The following is a 16,848-nucleotide window of genomic DNA, read 5'->3' as shown; positions in this document are numbered from 1 at the left end:
TGTGTATTCAACAATTCAAAGAAGATGGCTTATACAAGTCAAAAGGAAAAAAAGATTCACATTTGTGAGTGTGTTCACATGGTTGATGTCAATCAATCCATCTACATGCAAAATAATACAAACAAGCAGGCAATCAATGAATCTATCATCACAAAATCCAAAAGGAATGGTGATCTCAAAAGATGCACTATAAAACAGTCAACTGCAAAAGGCACATGAAGGACACTCATCAAAATGTGAGGCCATGAGAGTGTCGGCTCCAGGAAGGACGGTGAGATGAAGAGGCCTCCTGATCATCTACTCCAGGTAGTGATATATTCTCCACCTGATGGAACCCTCCCTCTCCCACTCGCAAGGAATAGCCAGATATGGCTAGACTTTGCATACGCTCCAAGGGAGGAGGGCGAGGATGTCGGACCAGAGCACGCTCTATGATAGGAGCTAGGTTGGTCCCCCCACTGGCCAAAACTCCCTCTAATATGACCACGACACCAGCGCTACTCGCAAATTTACTTAGAGCATGATCCAGGCCAAAAAGGTGACAAAAGAAAAAGGGTGGTATAGGTCAAGCCCTAGTACAACCGAGTCGGCTGATTCTTCAATCGGTCCCTCTAGTTCATATGGTCCAATAAATCATGCAATTTCCGCAACCAGTGGTGATACCTATGGGTCAATATGCCCCCCAGGCACAAATATATCAAACTGCCCCGGTGACTGTGACTCATCAATCTTAGGCCCATGCCGGCCAACATGTACCCCAAGTTTCAACTTATCAATCTACGCTTGGGAACCCACCGACCAGTGGGCCTACGGTCACGTCAAATACTCAACAAGAAAGCACCTTAAAAGCGATGCAGGATATGCTCATAAGAATGAGCATGCATGAAATTCTAACCCCAAAGGCCTATGTTCAAGAGACCCTCGAAGGCATGGAGGACCATCCCCTGGGATTTGTTGTCCCAGAATTTAGAAACAAGTTTAATGGGAAGAGTGATCCAGATGCTTACGTCAATGCGTATCTCCTCTTCGTGAGAGCTTTACAAGACATGCCTAACCAACTAAAGGCCATATTTTCGCAAACATTGACCGGCGAGTCCTTGAACTGGCATCGGAGAACAATGTTCGCTCAACCACACATCACTCCAGATGAAATGTTCAACCTATTCATCGCTCACTACTACGGGTTGATACTAAGACCTCTCTCCCTGGGCGAGCTCAGTGCAACGAAACAAAATCCAAGAGAATCCTTTGAGGATTTCATCTGTCGATTCCGTGAGGCTACAATTCGGGTCATAGAATGCCCACTGATAAACCCAACCAAAATCTTTAGGGCCTTAGAGAATGCCGCTCCTGAATATAGGAGCTTTTTCAGCCAAGGTCTTATCCCCTACTCCTTCGATTCCATGATCGAGCGGGTAGCGCGACATGAAAGGGCAAGAGGGACACCCCTCAACACCATGCCCGACAATAAACCAATAACGACTCGTCAAAATAAGAGCAAAAACAATAACAAGGGGAAGACTTCCGGTCAAGTTAATGAGATTATGGTTAACGGACCGGCTCAAGGTTCAGCCACTCAGCACAATAATCAAAACCAAAACTAAAGGGGTCAGCTTAGAGCCAATGCTTGAAATAATAACCAAAAGGGCAAGAGGATAATTTCACTCCTCTCAAAGACCCACTAGAAAAAGTGCTGGAGTTACTCTTGGCTAGAAACATGGTTTACCTCCCGCCACAATCTGAACCACCGTTTCAAGTCACAGATAAGAGCAAATGGTGCAAATGGAATCAAAACCATGCTCATGATACTCAAAACTGCATATATTTGAAACGAGTGATTCAAGGGTTAATCAATCGGGACGACATCACCGTCGCACTTAAAAATCAACCTGTCAAAGAGCCTAATCAAAAGACGGGTATCTTCACAAACCCTCTCCCTAAAAATATAGTCACAACGATCGAAAAGCAAGGAGCTAAAGACGACTCAGAAGAGAACGTTGTCATTCACATGGTTGAGAGTGGAGGCAAAGAAGAAGAGGATCCTAGTCAATTCATATTGGCTTGTGACCATCACTTTCAAGATCCCGAAGAATATCTCTTGAGCATTCTAAGAGGAAACCCTTCATCCCCAAACCTCGATAACCTTCCCAAATGGGACCAATATGGTGAAGATGATACGCTAGAAATTGATATGGTCAGAACCAATGAAAAGACGTCATCTTCCAAACAAGGGGCCAATACCCCAAAGTCTCGTATTACTCTTGCTAGGGCTCACCCTATCGAACTTCAAGCTAGCAAGGTTGATTCCTTAACCCCAAGAGGCCGAGTGTTCAAACCCATTCAATTGATGGCCGACACTCTCGATGAAAGAATGTGAAACACCTGAAAAGCCAAACAACTAGCAGGGGCTGCAGATCACGAGTCGAATAAAGAAACTCAAGGATTTGCAACCACCTGCGATCTTCCGGCTCATCTCGGGAAGATCCAGGCTCAATCTCCATCTTGGAGCTTCTCGCCAACTCACCAGCACACAGAGCCCAAATCGAAAGGGTTCTCTCTAAGGCACATATTCTGAGCAACACACAGCCAGATGAGTTGTGCGGAATGATCAACCAATTGATAGCACCAACGTCAATTGTGTTCACGAACGATGACATCCCAGTCAGCTTCAACCGATTTCATGTCCAACCTCTGCACATCATTGTCTTCATGTAAGGATATGAAATACGAAGAGTGCTTGTTGATAATGGGGCATCCTTAAACATATGCCCTATGAAATCAGTGAAGCAAATAAGCAAATGTCTGGATGACTTCGAGCCGTGTCAACTAACTATCGCCGCATATGAAGGGATCAAACGACAAGCTGAAGGCATACTGCCTTTAACACTCAAGATTGGCCCTACCGTCCAAGTAATAAAGTTTTATGTCTGGACATAAAACCTTCATCCAACATGCTGCTAGGAAGACTGTGGCTGCATGAAAATCTCGTGGTCGCCTCCACGCTCCATCAATGCCTCAAATTTCCTACTAAAAACGACATCGCGAAGGTATGTGCTGAACCCCCTATTTTTCTCAATCCGTAGTATACATAACGTGAAGCTAGCCGTAGGGGCCGAGCTTGGAGAAATCCCACTCACTTCCTTCTAGCAAGCTGATTGTGCCACCTTACGCCTAGAGGCCGGCGACCTTGTTCCTCAAAAATTTCAAACTTCTGCATCGATGGATGACATTATCCAATGTCAACATCGATACAGTTTTGGGTCCCTCAAGACTTGGCACATGCTCTTTTCTCAAGGCTTCCAACCAGGCCAAGGCTTGGGGAGTCAAGGGCAAGGCGTAACAAAGGCAATTTCTGAATCACTCCACGCCAAAACTGGAAAAGAAGATCGAAGAGGATTCAGGTGTTCTCTCACCTTATTTCAAATCCGGATGAAGCCTTCATGCTATCCGGGCTTTGTATATGGAGGCATTCAAAGCCTCGGCCATCTCGATGCCTGTCCTTCAAAACAATCAAAGGTGATCTTTGATTCCCCAAAGGTCGCGAATTCTTTTTCCACACCTCAACATACATAAGAACTAAGATTGAAGACCTTTATGCCGATCTAGATTTGAAGGTGTGCACAATTGTGTCTAATACAGCCAAGCATGCTCATCCACCAATATAAACCCAGGAACAAAACCGGTCAATCACTCCTCTATCTCGAGAATCATTGGAAGCATACCAGCGACACCTTCAAGTCCTGATGCCAAAAAATTGATAGGTACAGGGTGGCAATCTAACCACCATGTGCGTCCAGTCCCCAACACATCTCTTGTGAGTTCCATAAGGGACACCTGTTGTGTTATTTCAAAATCTGTTGAAAATTCAAAACATGATAAAATTGATAATAATGAAAAACAATTTTAAAAAATGGCGAGCACTCAAAATAGCCCAATAACGGTGCATAATACCCAAGATGACGAATTGGACAACCAAGACGAAGATCAAGAGAGGCAAGAGTCAGAAGAAATCTCTCAACCTGAGGAACTCACATGTTGAGCAATTCAAGAAGAGGTTCGATGGTAACCCAATGGCTATCATCGAAGTGACGATCGATGTAAACCTAGGAACTGAGAAGGACCCAAGGTTAACCAACATTGGAACCTCCCTATCTCCTGAGGAGCGGGAAAATATGATTTCCTTTCTCAAGGAATATCGCGATGTCTTCACCTGGTCATACGATGATATGTCAGGGTTAGATCCCACATTGGTGCAACATCACCTAATATTCAACGAAGGGGCAAAGCCTGTAAGGCAGAAACTCTGATGTCAAAAGACACACATTGAGCTCAAAATCAAAAAAGAAATCGACAAACTACTCAAGGCAAAGTTCATTACCCCGTCGATTACTCAGAATGGTTGGCTGAGATAGTGGTCGTACCCAAGAAAGACAAGATGATCTGAGTGTGTGTCGACTACAATGACCTCAATAAGGCATGTCCCAAAGATAATTTCCCATTACTAAACATAGATGCCTTGGTCGACAACACTGTGGGGCATGAGATATTGTCATTCATGGACGGCTTCTCAGGATATAATTAGATCCTCATGGCAGAAGAAGACCAAGCCAAGACTTCGTTCATAACGCAATGGGGAACCTCGTGCTACTGTGTCATGCCCTTTGGCCTAAAAAACGCATGAGAAACTTATCAATGGGCAATGACTAGCATCTTCCATGACTTGATGCACACCATCATGAAAGATTATGTCGATGACATTCTGGTCAAGTCGAAATCCAGGTCTAATCATCTCACCAACCTGAGAACTATTTTCGCAAGACTTCGAAAACATCAACTCAAACTCAATCCATAGGAATGTGCCTTTGGAGTTGAATCCGACAAATTACTAGGCTTTATAGTAAGCTAAAGAGGCATTGAGGTGGACCCATCCAAAATATGAGCCATCACTGAAATGTCCCATCCCCGGAACATCAGAGAAATTCGTGGGCTTCAAGGTCGCATACAAGCCATAAGGCATTTTATTTCATAGCTGGCAGACAAGTGTGCACCATTCAATAGACTCCTTAATAAAGATACCCCATTTATATGGGATAATGAATGTCAAGAAGTATTCGATCAAATCAAGGAGTACCTCACCAAAGCTCTCGTCCTTAATCCTCCTTGTCCAGACAAACCCCTATTCCTATACATATATGTGAAAGACAAGACCATTGGAGCAATGTTAGGACAATACGATGACCATGGAAAAGAACAAACGATATATTACATCAGCAAAACCATGGTCAACTATGAGACGATATACACGGATGTGGAGAAGCACTGCTTGATGCTTGTGTAGGCATGCATTAGTTAAGACACTATGTCTTGTCTCATACAATCAATCTCCTCTAAAAAATTGACCCACTCAAGTACCTATTGGAGAGACCAGTCCTTAACAGACGTTTTACAAAATGGAGAATGCTATTGAGCGAGTTTCAGATTGAATATGTCACTCAAAAATAGATCAAAGGACAAGCCATTGCTAACTACTTAGCTGAACACACACTGCCAAATAACACTTCTGTCAACACGGATCTCCCTGATGAGAACCTCTTCACAATTGAGGACTCAATTTGGGAGCTATACTTCAACGATGCAAGGAATGAATAAGGGTAGAGTGTAGGAGTTATGATATGCTCACCTGAGAAGATTTTAATGGCAACAGCCATCAGATTGATATTCCCATGTACCAATAACATTGTTGAATATGAAGCATTGATAGCTAGGCTCGAGAACGCCATGAGAATGAAAATTCAGCAAATACGAGTGATTGGTGACTCCCTACTCGTCATAAACCAAGTTCAAGGGATTTGTAGGGGGAAAGAAGAAAAACTCAAACCTTATCAAGAAAAGGTGGAAAAGATAATTCCATATTTTAAGAAAATCACCGTCCAGCACGTAACTAGGGAAAATAATCTGTTCGCCGGCACCCTTGCAACCCTTGCTTCAATAGTCAGTATTCCTTCGGAAATCACCACGTTGCCATTCTACATCAGGAACAAACATGACCCTTCCCCACCAAGGATTGCAGAAGAAATGGAGCAAGAAAATGAGAAAAATGGGGAAATGTATCACGTGGCTTCAGATGCTACCAAAAAGGATAAAGAAGCCATTCGAAGGTTTTCTATGGGATTCTTCGTAAGAGGTGATTTCTTGTTCAAGAAATCCTTTGATGACATTATTCTACAGTGTCTCGATCAGCCAGAAATCGACCAAGTATTAACAGAGTTACACAATGAAGGAGGTCATTATGGCGCAACTGCCTTATCCCAGAAAATTAAGTGCCAAGGCTATGATTAGACCACCATGGCCGAAGATTGTTGGAAGTGCGTTAAGAGGTGTCCCAAATGTCTACTTTATGGAGACCTCATCCATGCATTGTCCGTATCACTCAGCTCAACACCGCTCGTATGGCCCTTCGCCATGTGTGGTCTTGATATCATCAGAATGATCTAACCAAAATCCTCAAACGACCACCGTTTCATATTAATGGCTACAGAATATTTCACCAAATGGGTAGAGACCACATCATTTGTCAAAATTGAAGGACAACATGTTGTCTGTTTTATAAAGAACAACATTGTATTAAGATTTGGTGTTCCTAAGTCAATCATTACTGACAAAGGATCCAACTTTAAAAATGAAAGGATCTCTAAAGTGTGCAAAAAGTTCGGGATGACGCAAAACTTCTCCACACCTTACTATCCTCAAGGAAACGGACAAGCAGAGGCCACAAACAAAGGACTTCTCATCATAATAGACAAAATAATAGAAGGTGGCAAAAATTGACATGAAAAGCTAAACGATGTGCTATGGGCCTACCGGACAACTGAGAAGACTCCTACTGGCATGACCCCATACTCATTGGTGTATGGTATGGAAGCAGTGCTACCCATTGAAGTTGAGATAACGTCTCTCCGAGTGCTTATTTACCAAAGTTCAAATGAGGAACAAAAGATCGAAGCACAAATCGCTGCCCTCGTTAATTTGGATGAAAGACGACTACGAGCAATTCAAAATATCATTGCTTACCAGTGTAGAATCGAGAGGGCATACCAAAGAAAAGTTGTTCCTCAACAATTTAGAGAAGGGGATATGGTACTCAAGAAAATCTTCCACTCCTGCAAATCCGCACCCTTAGGCAAGTTCAAACCTAATTGGGAGGGGCCATTCGTGGTTACCCTCGTGCATGCAGGCAATTCTTATAAGATAAAAAATTAGGAGGGGTACGAGCTCAACGACCCCATTAATGCGATGTATCTTAGAAAATACTACCCGTAACTGGCTCAAAAGAGTAGTGAAAACCTAAAAAGGCACCACAAAAAAAAAAAAAACAAAAAAGAAAAAAAAATGGACGTGGTGAAAACCTGAAACAGCATCACGGGTAAAAAAGAAAAACGAATAAAAAAAAATCTCTAAGAAGGAGCTTCCTATTCAAAATACTCAAGTAACAAACAAGTACTTGCAAGGTCCAACAATATTGTACAAGTAGAAACTCCTCTTAAACCCTGCAGGTTCCCAACCTAACCATCTCAGAAAGATGTGGGAGGGTGACATGAATGGAAGACCAAAGTGACTTCGACGAACCTTGGAAGAACGTTGAAACCTCTCTAAGATGAAAGCCGGCAAGAATCCAGAGGACTCTTCACGGATCCGCGAAGCACAGGATGAAAACTCCAAAGGTAAAAAGGAAAACTTTGAGACTTTTGAGTTCTCACAATCCCACAAGAAAATCCTTTCATCATCTTTGAGTAAAACATAATAAAGAAAATGACCACCAAAGGGGCCATAAGTGGCAAAATTGTAAGGCCCATCCCTTTTGAAAATACTTTTTCAATCTAACTTGTTAAAACCATGCATTTTCAAAATCCTTTTAGAAAGGACTTCCTCCATCACTACAAGAGGTTAAACTGTTAGTCGTCTGGCCTTGTTATCGAAGCCAACTTCCTATGCCTATTATGAAGGCTTGAAACTAATAATGCATTCCATGGTTGTATGCATTTCATGGTTGTATGAGTATAACTACCAATTACCACATATAGGAGATGGGTGAACCTCGCCAATGACGATATTGGCTAGTTTGGGAGGATTTTCCTCTTGACAGGATCCCCTGTGGAAAAATGCGGCAAGCTCATTCCTGTGTGTGCGTATGATGACCCAATAGCTGGAAATTTGAGACAAAAACCCTACAACTAGGGGCTGAGTTTGTAAAAATTCAATTTGAAAAGTGTGTGTAAAGAAAGTCTCCCCCCATGCTTCGACGAATCAATTACACACATACAAGTTAAAAGACCCCTAAAAAGAGAGAGAGAGAGAGACAGAGATATCATGTAGAACAGAAAACAAAATTTTGGGTATCTCAAAATTTTGATTTTATTCATCCATTGAAATGGGCTTATTACAGGTGTTTACGCCATCACACTTGGTCCCATGACCGAAATTCCTATTGTCTTAACAGACTTCAACAAAAATAAAACTACTGAAAAATTATGCTGATCATGAGATCAACTTATTCATGCCAAGAAAGAAAAATAAAGAAAATAAAAAGAAAAAGAAAAATAAAGAAAATAAAAAGCTTTGGCTATTCAGTCTTTTGTTTTGGAACAACATCCTTCCCCTGGAGTTTCGCCACGAAGGCCACCCATCGAGCCAATTCAGCTTCAGCCTCTACCAAGCTAACGTCAAATGTGTCCTCATTGGATTGGATTCATTTATTTGAACAAGAGGTGCCAACTTCTCGATGAGGCACGATATCTTGAGAAGGAGCAGAAGACTCGCCACGAAGTCTCGAAGATTTGGGGCATAGTAGAAGAGGGCAGGCACGTTCCCACCAAGAATCATAGTTCGAAGTGGTTGTCAGCTTGTCTTGCTTAGCTAACCCCTCACTAGAAGAGGACTTCTTCCCCTTCCATGACAAACTTGCCTTAACAAGAAGCGTGGAAGAGTGTCAACGAAGCAGAAAGATAGGGCGACGATCGAACGCCTCTCTAGGAGAACTGTAATTCTGAGTATGGCGAAACTGACGAAGAACCCTTTGAGGGAAATACTCCTTTGTGAAGAATTGCCTCGCCAAAATAAGGCATGAGTGCCCCATAGTAAGCAGCAATAGGGACAAAAGATGACAACTCATCAAGAATCCTTCGACAATGGTTGATGTCACGAGGTCGGGTGGTATCATTAACATATGCCAGTCCCAAAGCAGCAAATACAGCAATCGTTGATCAAGGAGGACGCACAATGGCGATGTGTTCATAGGCCCAAATCTGTAAAAAACAGTACCCAAAATTACCCCAAAGAGTCACACAACAAGAACCCAGGACCCCGGAGCCATCCAGGACAAATTGGTTTGGGTGACACTAGCAGTGTCGCCCAGCCCAGACTGGGCGACACTAGTCGTGTCGCCCAACCCGTGTCGCCCAACTCATGTCTTCCTAGATGGGGCTAGGCTTTTCCAGTTAGTTCCTGTTGCAGAAATATGGGTTCTAGAGCCCAAAACCAAACAAAAAAAATAATTCTAGGGGCAAAATAAAATAAACTTATGTTAAAAAATATACTTGCAAAATCAAGACACTGCCCTCAATAAATCGGTCACCTCGCTTGACCTGGTCGTGAAGACCCCGATAAATGCCTGCCAACACTGTCGGAACAATGGTGTAACCCTCTCATTTCCATAAGACATGGACTACATGAATAAGGGAACTGTGAACCGTCTTACGACCACTCAAAAAAGAAATGGAGCCCAGCAGCACAAAAAGAAAAATACAGATCTATTGGGCGGCTCAAGATTGCTCTCAATTCCGGACCAACAACTCCATATCAACCCACTGACCATGTGAAGAATAAGCAGCCCCCAACAATCACGTACCCATGATGGAATGATCGTCAGTGGCAGTAGAAGGTTGATATGCAATCCTGGCCAAGTTCAAGCCGAAAATCCTGACAACTTCCTCCAAAGTTGGTGTTGTCTCACCTGTAGGAAGAAAGAAGGTGTTTGTCTAATAGTTGAACCTTTCAATGAGAGCTTCGAGGAGCAGGAAATTCGCATGACAAGAGGCCATGTTCAAGATGCCTATCATCGAGATTGAAGCTAGAAGGGCCATGAGCTCGGGCCACTACCGAGCGAAAGAAACCAATCCCAGAACCACGGCCCGATAACAGGGAAGGCATTGACATGACAAGAAATTTCACCCAATCGAAGGCTCTCTGAGATAGGGGAGGGAAGACTTCAAGGAAGTGCCTAACTCTAAGAAAAAGAGGGGAGGCCTCTTCCTCTCCTCCATTGCCAACCCGCTCGAAAACCTTCCCCTTGCCCTTGGAGATCGTGTTGTCCTTCTCAGGATCCATGAATTTCTAAGGATGAGTGTAAGAAAAATCAGTATGATCATAGGGAAGATGGTGAAGAAGGAAGGAGATGAAGATGGAGCAAGAAAATTGAGTTTGAAAGATGAGAGAGATGGGAAGGGGGGTGATTTTTATAGAAAAAAAAAAAACTCGACCCAAAACGTGTCCTGTAGCTATCAACTTCGGCCAACAATGGGTAGATAACCCTAAAACCCAGAAAAATGATAAACATGAATTTTAAGGGTCAGAGGTCTGAGCGACATGCCTGGTGTCACCCAATTTCGTACTCAGACTTGAGCGACACCACGCGTGTTGCCCACATTTTTTTTCGAAAAATGGTCCCTTTTTAATCCCGTTTCCCAAAAAAAAAAGTTTTTGGTGTTATCATGTGTTTTTACGACCATTCTAAAACTTTTTAATTAATTTTCAAAAATTTCAAGCACTCCTTAGTGGAACAAGCCTAAACTGCCAACCAATTTTCCAGAAAAAATAAAATTTTAAAAAAAAATCAATAAAAAAAAGATTGATTCACTCCTCAGTGGCACAAGCCTAAACTACCGATCAATTTTTCAAAATTTCAAAAAACAAAAAATAAATTCAAAAAGACTGCTCCTCGGTGACATGAATCTAAACTGCCAACCAACGTCCAATTCAGAAAACCTCAAACTTGTGCGAGTAAAAGAGCCGAGACAGGAAAAACGTCAAACTCATGCGATGTAAAAGAGTCGAGGCAGGAAAAACATCAAACTCATGCAACGTAAAAGAGCTGAGACAGGGAAAACATCAAACTCGTACGACGTAAAAGAGCTGAGACAGGTAACATGTAGCCCCGTATGATGCAAAAGGTTGGGTGTATCCAGGGTACAACCACCCTGTTTAATGAAAAAACGTCAAACTCGTGCGATGTAAAAGAGCCGAGATAGGTAACGTCTAGCCCCGTATGACGTTAAAGGTCGGGTGTATCCAGTTTAACATCAAACTCGTGCGACGTAAAAGAGCCGAAACAGGTAACGTTTAGTCCCGTATGATGCAAAAGGTCAGGTGTGTTCAGGGCACAACCACCCTGTTCAATGAAAATGTCTATCCTTGTATGACGTAAGAGGGTCAGGTGTATTTCGTTTATCCCCATATGATGTAAAAGGGTCGAGTGTATGGTCCATCACTGCATGACGCTAAACTACTTAGAGGGCTCTATGGTTACAAGAGTTAAAACTGCTAACCAATTTTATTTTTTGAAATATCTTTCTCTTTTAAAAAATTTTCACTATATGTCTTGTGTTTTCAAAAACTTTAATTTCTTTGTTAAAATCGTAACCTGTCCCTGCTCCAGGTTTTATTTCAAATCTCCCCCTACATTCAAAATTTTTAATAGACTTTTAAAAAACAAAGGAGCTTGGACACCCGTATATGATGATTACCACGTTGCCGTGATTGCCGCGTTGCTGCCTCGTTTCTCTCTTTGGAATGGCCAGACATGTCTCTTCCTATAGAAAGCCTTTTCCAATAGACAACCTCAAGAAACCCTAAGGAGATCAGAGAAAATACCAAGGTTGAAAATTTCAAACTGCAAAACCCCTGAAGTTAAGTGGCATGGCCAGAAAATCCAACTCGAGTTTCAAGCTTGTGTAACTCACACGCTGAAAACCCTAAGAGGAAAAATGCCCTAGGTGGGTGAGCTCCGTGAGCGCAATGACTTGGATGGATTAGTTGGTGTGCCCTCTGACCATGTTACTTTAGGAATAAACCTTTGACGTTCACCTGCCCCTCGAAGCATAGGGAACGACAGAGTGTCTACTTCTTTGCCGCTCGCCTGTCCCTCGAAAGACAAGGAGTGCCAAAGATGGGCAACTGTAGACACCCCATTTTAAATCTGGCAAATTTTGTGGTTTTCTGAACCCTTAAGACCACATTTAACCTAGTAAACCTAAATTTATAGTTCAAACAACCTATCTTGTGACCCACAACCAATCTGCATGCCCATAACCCTGCAAAAACTTTGTTTTGACCCAGTGTAAATGCCCTGTTTTACCAAAACAATCATTAAAAATAGCAAAAAAATCCTTTTTGACTCAAATTTTTTCTGATAGCTTTACAAAAGGCTAAGGAACACCCCTAAAGTTTAAAATATCAATTTTTACCAAGTTTGACTTGGGCGATACTAGCAGTGTCGCCCAGCCTAGACTGGGCAACATGCCTACTGGGCGACACTAGTTGTGTTGCCCAGATCTAAGACCCTCATAACTTGGATTTTAGGATGGGGATGTGCTTGTTATGTGCGTACATCCTTCCCAACGGATTTTGACCCCTATAAGGCCTTTTTTCGTGGCCATTTGATAGGAGATAGAGATAAAAAACCACAGAGAGATTAGAAGAGAGATAGCTTTAGAAAACCCTAGCTTCCTAAAACCCTAACCCTGAAGCCTGAGGAAACCTAGACCTAGGGCACGGGAACCCTAGATCAGAACTAAACCTAGGGCACAACAACTCTAGATCTAACCCTTTACACCACAGACTGTTTGGTCGACATCCAAATTAGAGAGGCAAAAGAGGATCAAGTCTGATACGGGTGAGCCCTAGAAGCCTCAGGAGTCCCAAGCCATCCGGCCCGGTTTGGTATCATTTCTTTCCATTTTACTTCTCTACTTTATTATTTTTATTTCATTTTGATCTTCTCATTTGCTTAAAAAGCGTATTTTGTAATGTCTTGGATCATGCTGGCCCTGCCACAGATATGAGAGCAGATCTGCTCGTTTCCGGGCAGATCTAGAAACGAGCAGATCTGGTCTCAAATCTGAATTCGATTTGTCCCACTTTCTTTACCACTTTATTTCTTTCATTTTCATTCATTTTACAGTGTCCGATCCGAAAGATCTTCATTGTAAGATCTGTCAGATTTTGCATCTTAAACAATTGTACATCACATTTTAGGAAACCAAATATCCTAAACATCTAAGGCATGCTGGTCAATATTTAGAATCTCCCAATTAGGAAAGATTTCCAAATTAGGCATTATCTATAACCTGAAAAGGAGAATTCGTATATCATGGCCTTCTAAAAGCATAAAAAATCAATCAAACTACCACCATTAGATTCACCTTGATGTTCTAAGTAATCTTGTAAAGATAAGGAAAAGATGGATTAGCCAGAGAGAAATTTGCATCACAAGTTGTAGTGATTGATACATGTCACTCTATATCAAATCATAGCACTATCTTCCTGTTTTGGAGTATATTTTTCTTATGAAAGTCATTTTTCTAGCTATTCTAGTGAGAAGAGATTCGAACAGAAACCCTAACCCTATTTCCAGTTATAAAAGTCTTGAAAACCTTGCACCCCAGCTTTAGGCCATCCAAACATTACTTATAGGGCCTTCGCAAGCCATTATAAAAAATCAAAACAAACCTTTTCAGTTAATTAAAAAAAAAAAAAAACCCTAGATGTAAGAGTTCCTAGGCATTTCTCTCATAAAAAAATCAAAAAGAACCTTTTCAGTTAAAAAAAAAACAAACCCCTACATGTAAGAGTTCCTACGAATTTGTCTCTTCTAGGGGGTACTTTCATTCAATTGGGATCATAAACTTGAAGATCAATAAATAAGGACTTAACTTTTTTGCCATTTGATTCAGGCCCAACTTCGTGTGTCAGGCCTAAAGGCCTCACTTTAGGTCCTTTCTTCTTTCTATTTTATTTTATTTATTATTTGCTTTGCTTCATTATTTTCTCTAATTGTTTAGTTTTATTTCCTTTATTAGACTTCTTTTTTTTTTTCAAAATTTCCTTCATCAATCTCTTTATTTTTATTGTTATCTATCTTTATTTTCATTGATTAGACTCTTTATTCTATTTTGCTCATCTTTGTTTATTTTTATTCCCGTTTTATTGATATCCTTTACTTTCTTTAAATAGTTTGTTTTTCCTTTTTCCTTTTAGTTTTGATTTCTTTGTGTTTATTTCAAATTTCAGTCAGGCTCGCTACAGATCTGCAAAAAATAGGTCTTTTAAGGATGATTTCTCTATAGATTTGAATTTAACAGGGTCTACCTCTTCAACTCATTTAAATAATTAAGTTTGGGCACGATCTTAGACCGATCGACCTTCCACTAGTCCGGTCGGTCTCAGATTTGAGTATATAGAATGTCACACTTTTATTTACAGCATGAGTGAAGCCATAAGACTTGGCTATCTTATGAGAGAGAAGGAATATCTACACATGAGAGAGACTCCATTTATGAGTCTATCTCTTTATTAAATTAACCAAATAATTACATGGATAACCGTGGTCATTGGTTTGTTTAAATTAAGGATCAATTAACCTAGAAATTATATGGACTATGTACCTCCAAGAGAAATTAAGGGCTTAGATTGGCTAGAGGAAGTGATCAAATCTCATCCTTTATTGTGTGATAGCTAGTTATGGATGAATGACTTAGAGTGAAGCCTCTCTCAATTGATAGATCTCCTACTTCAATGGCCCATAGTGCATCTCCCTCTCCCTACTGAGTGCGTTTTTGGACCCTTGTTCGAGGACCAGATACACTTGGGAGATTTATAATTGAAAGCAAGGGGTAATTTCAAAGGATGAAGTGAAGGTAAAAGAGTGCTTGCCAAAGCACATATATGCTTGACAACTTGTGGGGTCATATATGAGGTTAATGGGCATAATTTTAAGAGGCATATGTAACCTACACTTCAAATATCATAAATGAGGTATGATAATTTCAGGACTTGCTATCCAAGGCCTCAATATTCCTGAAAGCCGACAATCATTATATATGTCTTAACGACCATTCATTTTCAAATACTGTAAAAGGGGCTCTCAATCTATGACCAAACTTTGGGGCTCATATTTGATGGCCTTGTATGCCTCTCCACAGCGTACCCGACTAGAGCAAGTAGTTCAAAGTGAAGGTGCTACTGACATAGGCGTAAAGATGAGCATGATTCAGAAATCGAGTGCCATATTGACGAGATCAATCCTATAGAAAGCAACCTAAAGATTGCTCGTTACGAAGTTGTACTTTAATAAGGTTAGGATTTTGATGATGTCATAATCACCTTATTGATTATGTCATATCACAAAACTTCAATATGAAGTTTATAAAAAGTGCGGAGAGACATATATGGGTGAGGTGTGCTACAGATGGGTGTTAATGGCGAGTGTACTGTTGGAGGTAATACATCAAACTTCTTCAGGGTGAAGAGTTTTGTAAACGTGTATTCATGTGTTGGCACAATAGACAAGGTTCATCAGCCGCTTGCTCAAAGCCACTGGGTAGCAAATAGTATCAAAGACATTTTGGAAATGCCCAATCTGACACCTCTAGATGTTATTAATGATATACGATGTGATCATGATGTCACACTATCTTACCAACACATGACAGGATAAAGAGGTTGCACAAGAGATACATGACGGTTCCCACATGAAGGCATACAAGGATCTCGACAAGTACCTTCATAAGATCTAAATAACTAACCATGAAACCTTAAAAATTATTCAGACAGATAATCATGATAGGTTTGAGCTCGTGCTTATAGGCAGTCGCCTATGTTTGTATGGTTTTATGTATGCTTGCAGGCCATTGATGTGACTAGATGTGACTTTTATAAAGAGAAGATACAAAGGGATACTATTGGCTGTAGTTGAGGTAGATGCGAATGAAAATATATTTTTCACAGCATATGCAGTGGTTGAGAGTGGAAAATACACCAAGTTGGACTTGGTTTCTATTGTTTCTCAATGAGCAGTTTGACGAGAGGCCTGATTTGCCAGCATTGACTATTGTCTCAGATTGTCAGAAAGGGCTATTGCCGCAATTGGAGAAGTATTCCCAACTAGTGAGCAAGGGTGTTATATGCGTTACCTTTCTGAGAACTTTAAAAAGGGCTTTAGAAATTCGTTGCTCACAAAGCTACACGTATATTGTTTGTATCAATGTTCGATGAGTACATGACAATGATTAAGAGTGCAAATTTTGAGGCCTATGACTGGATCATGTAACAATATCTGAAATATTAGGCAAACACATATTTTCGGGGGTGTTGATACAATTATCTGACTTCAAACATATCCGAATCATATAACAAGTGGATATTAAAGGCTCGGGAGAAGCCCATTATGAAACTCCTTAAATGCCTAAGGGTTAAGTGAATTTTTTAAGAAGATGATTATGTCCCTAGGATGGAGCGACGTGCTTACACATAAGGCCCAAGAGGAAATATACAAGAGGGATAAGTCAAAATTCTTTCATATAGTCATATGGCCACATGATAGTATGCATGAGAACAATGTGGTTATGACATATTGTTAATCTAGTGACACATACATATAGTTATCAATTGTAGCAAGTTAGTAGGTTGTCATGCAGTCATGCGATCGCCACTATAGATCATAGGCATTAAGTTGTTACAGAGTTTTGCGGCGATTTGCCATAGAGCATATTCCCTTCCCTTCAACCCTATGCTGAA

The sequence above is a fragment of the Amborella trichopoda genome, chromosome 8, assembly GCF_054954075.1.
Source record: "Amborella trichopoda isolate Santa Cruz 75 chromosome 8, AtrichopodaSantaCruz75HAP2 v2.0, whole genome shotgun sequence".
In the NCBI taxonomy this organism is placed as follows: Eukaryota; Viridiplantae; Streptophyta; class Magnoliopsida; order Amborellales; family Amborellaceae; genus Amborella; species Amborella trichopoda.
Note: the sequence above shows the minus strand (reverse complement) of the source record.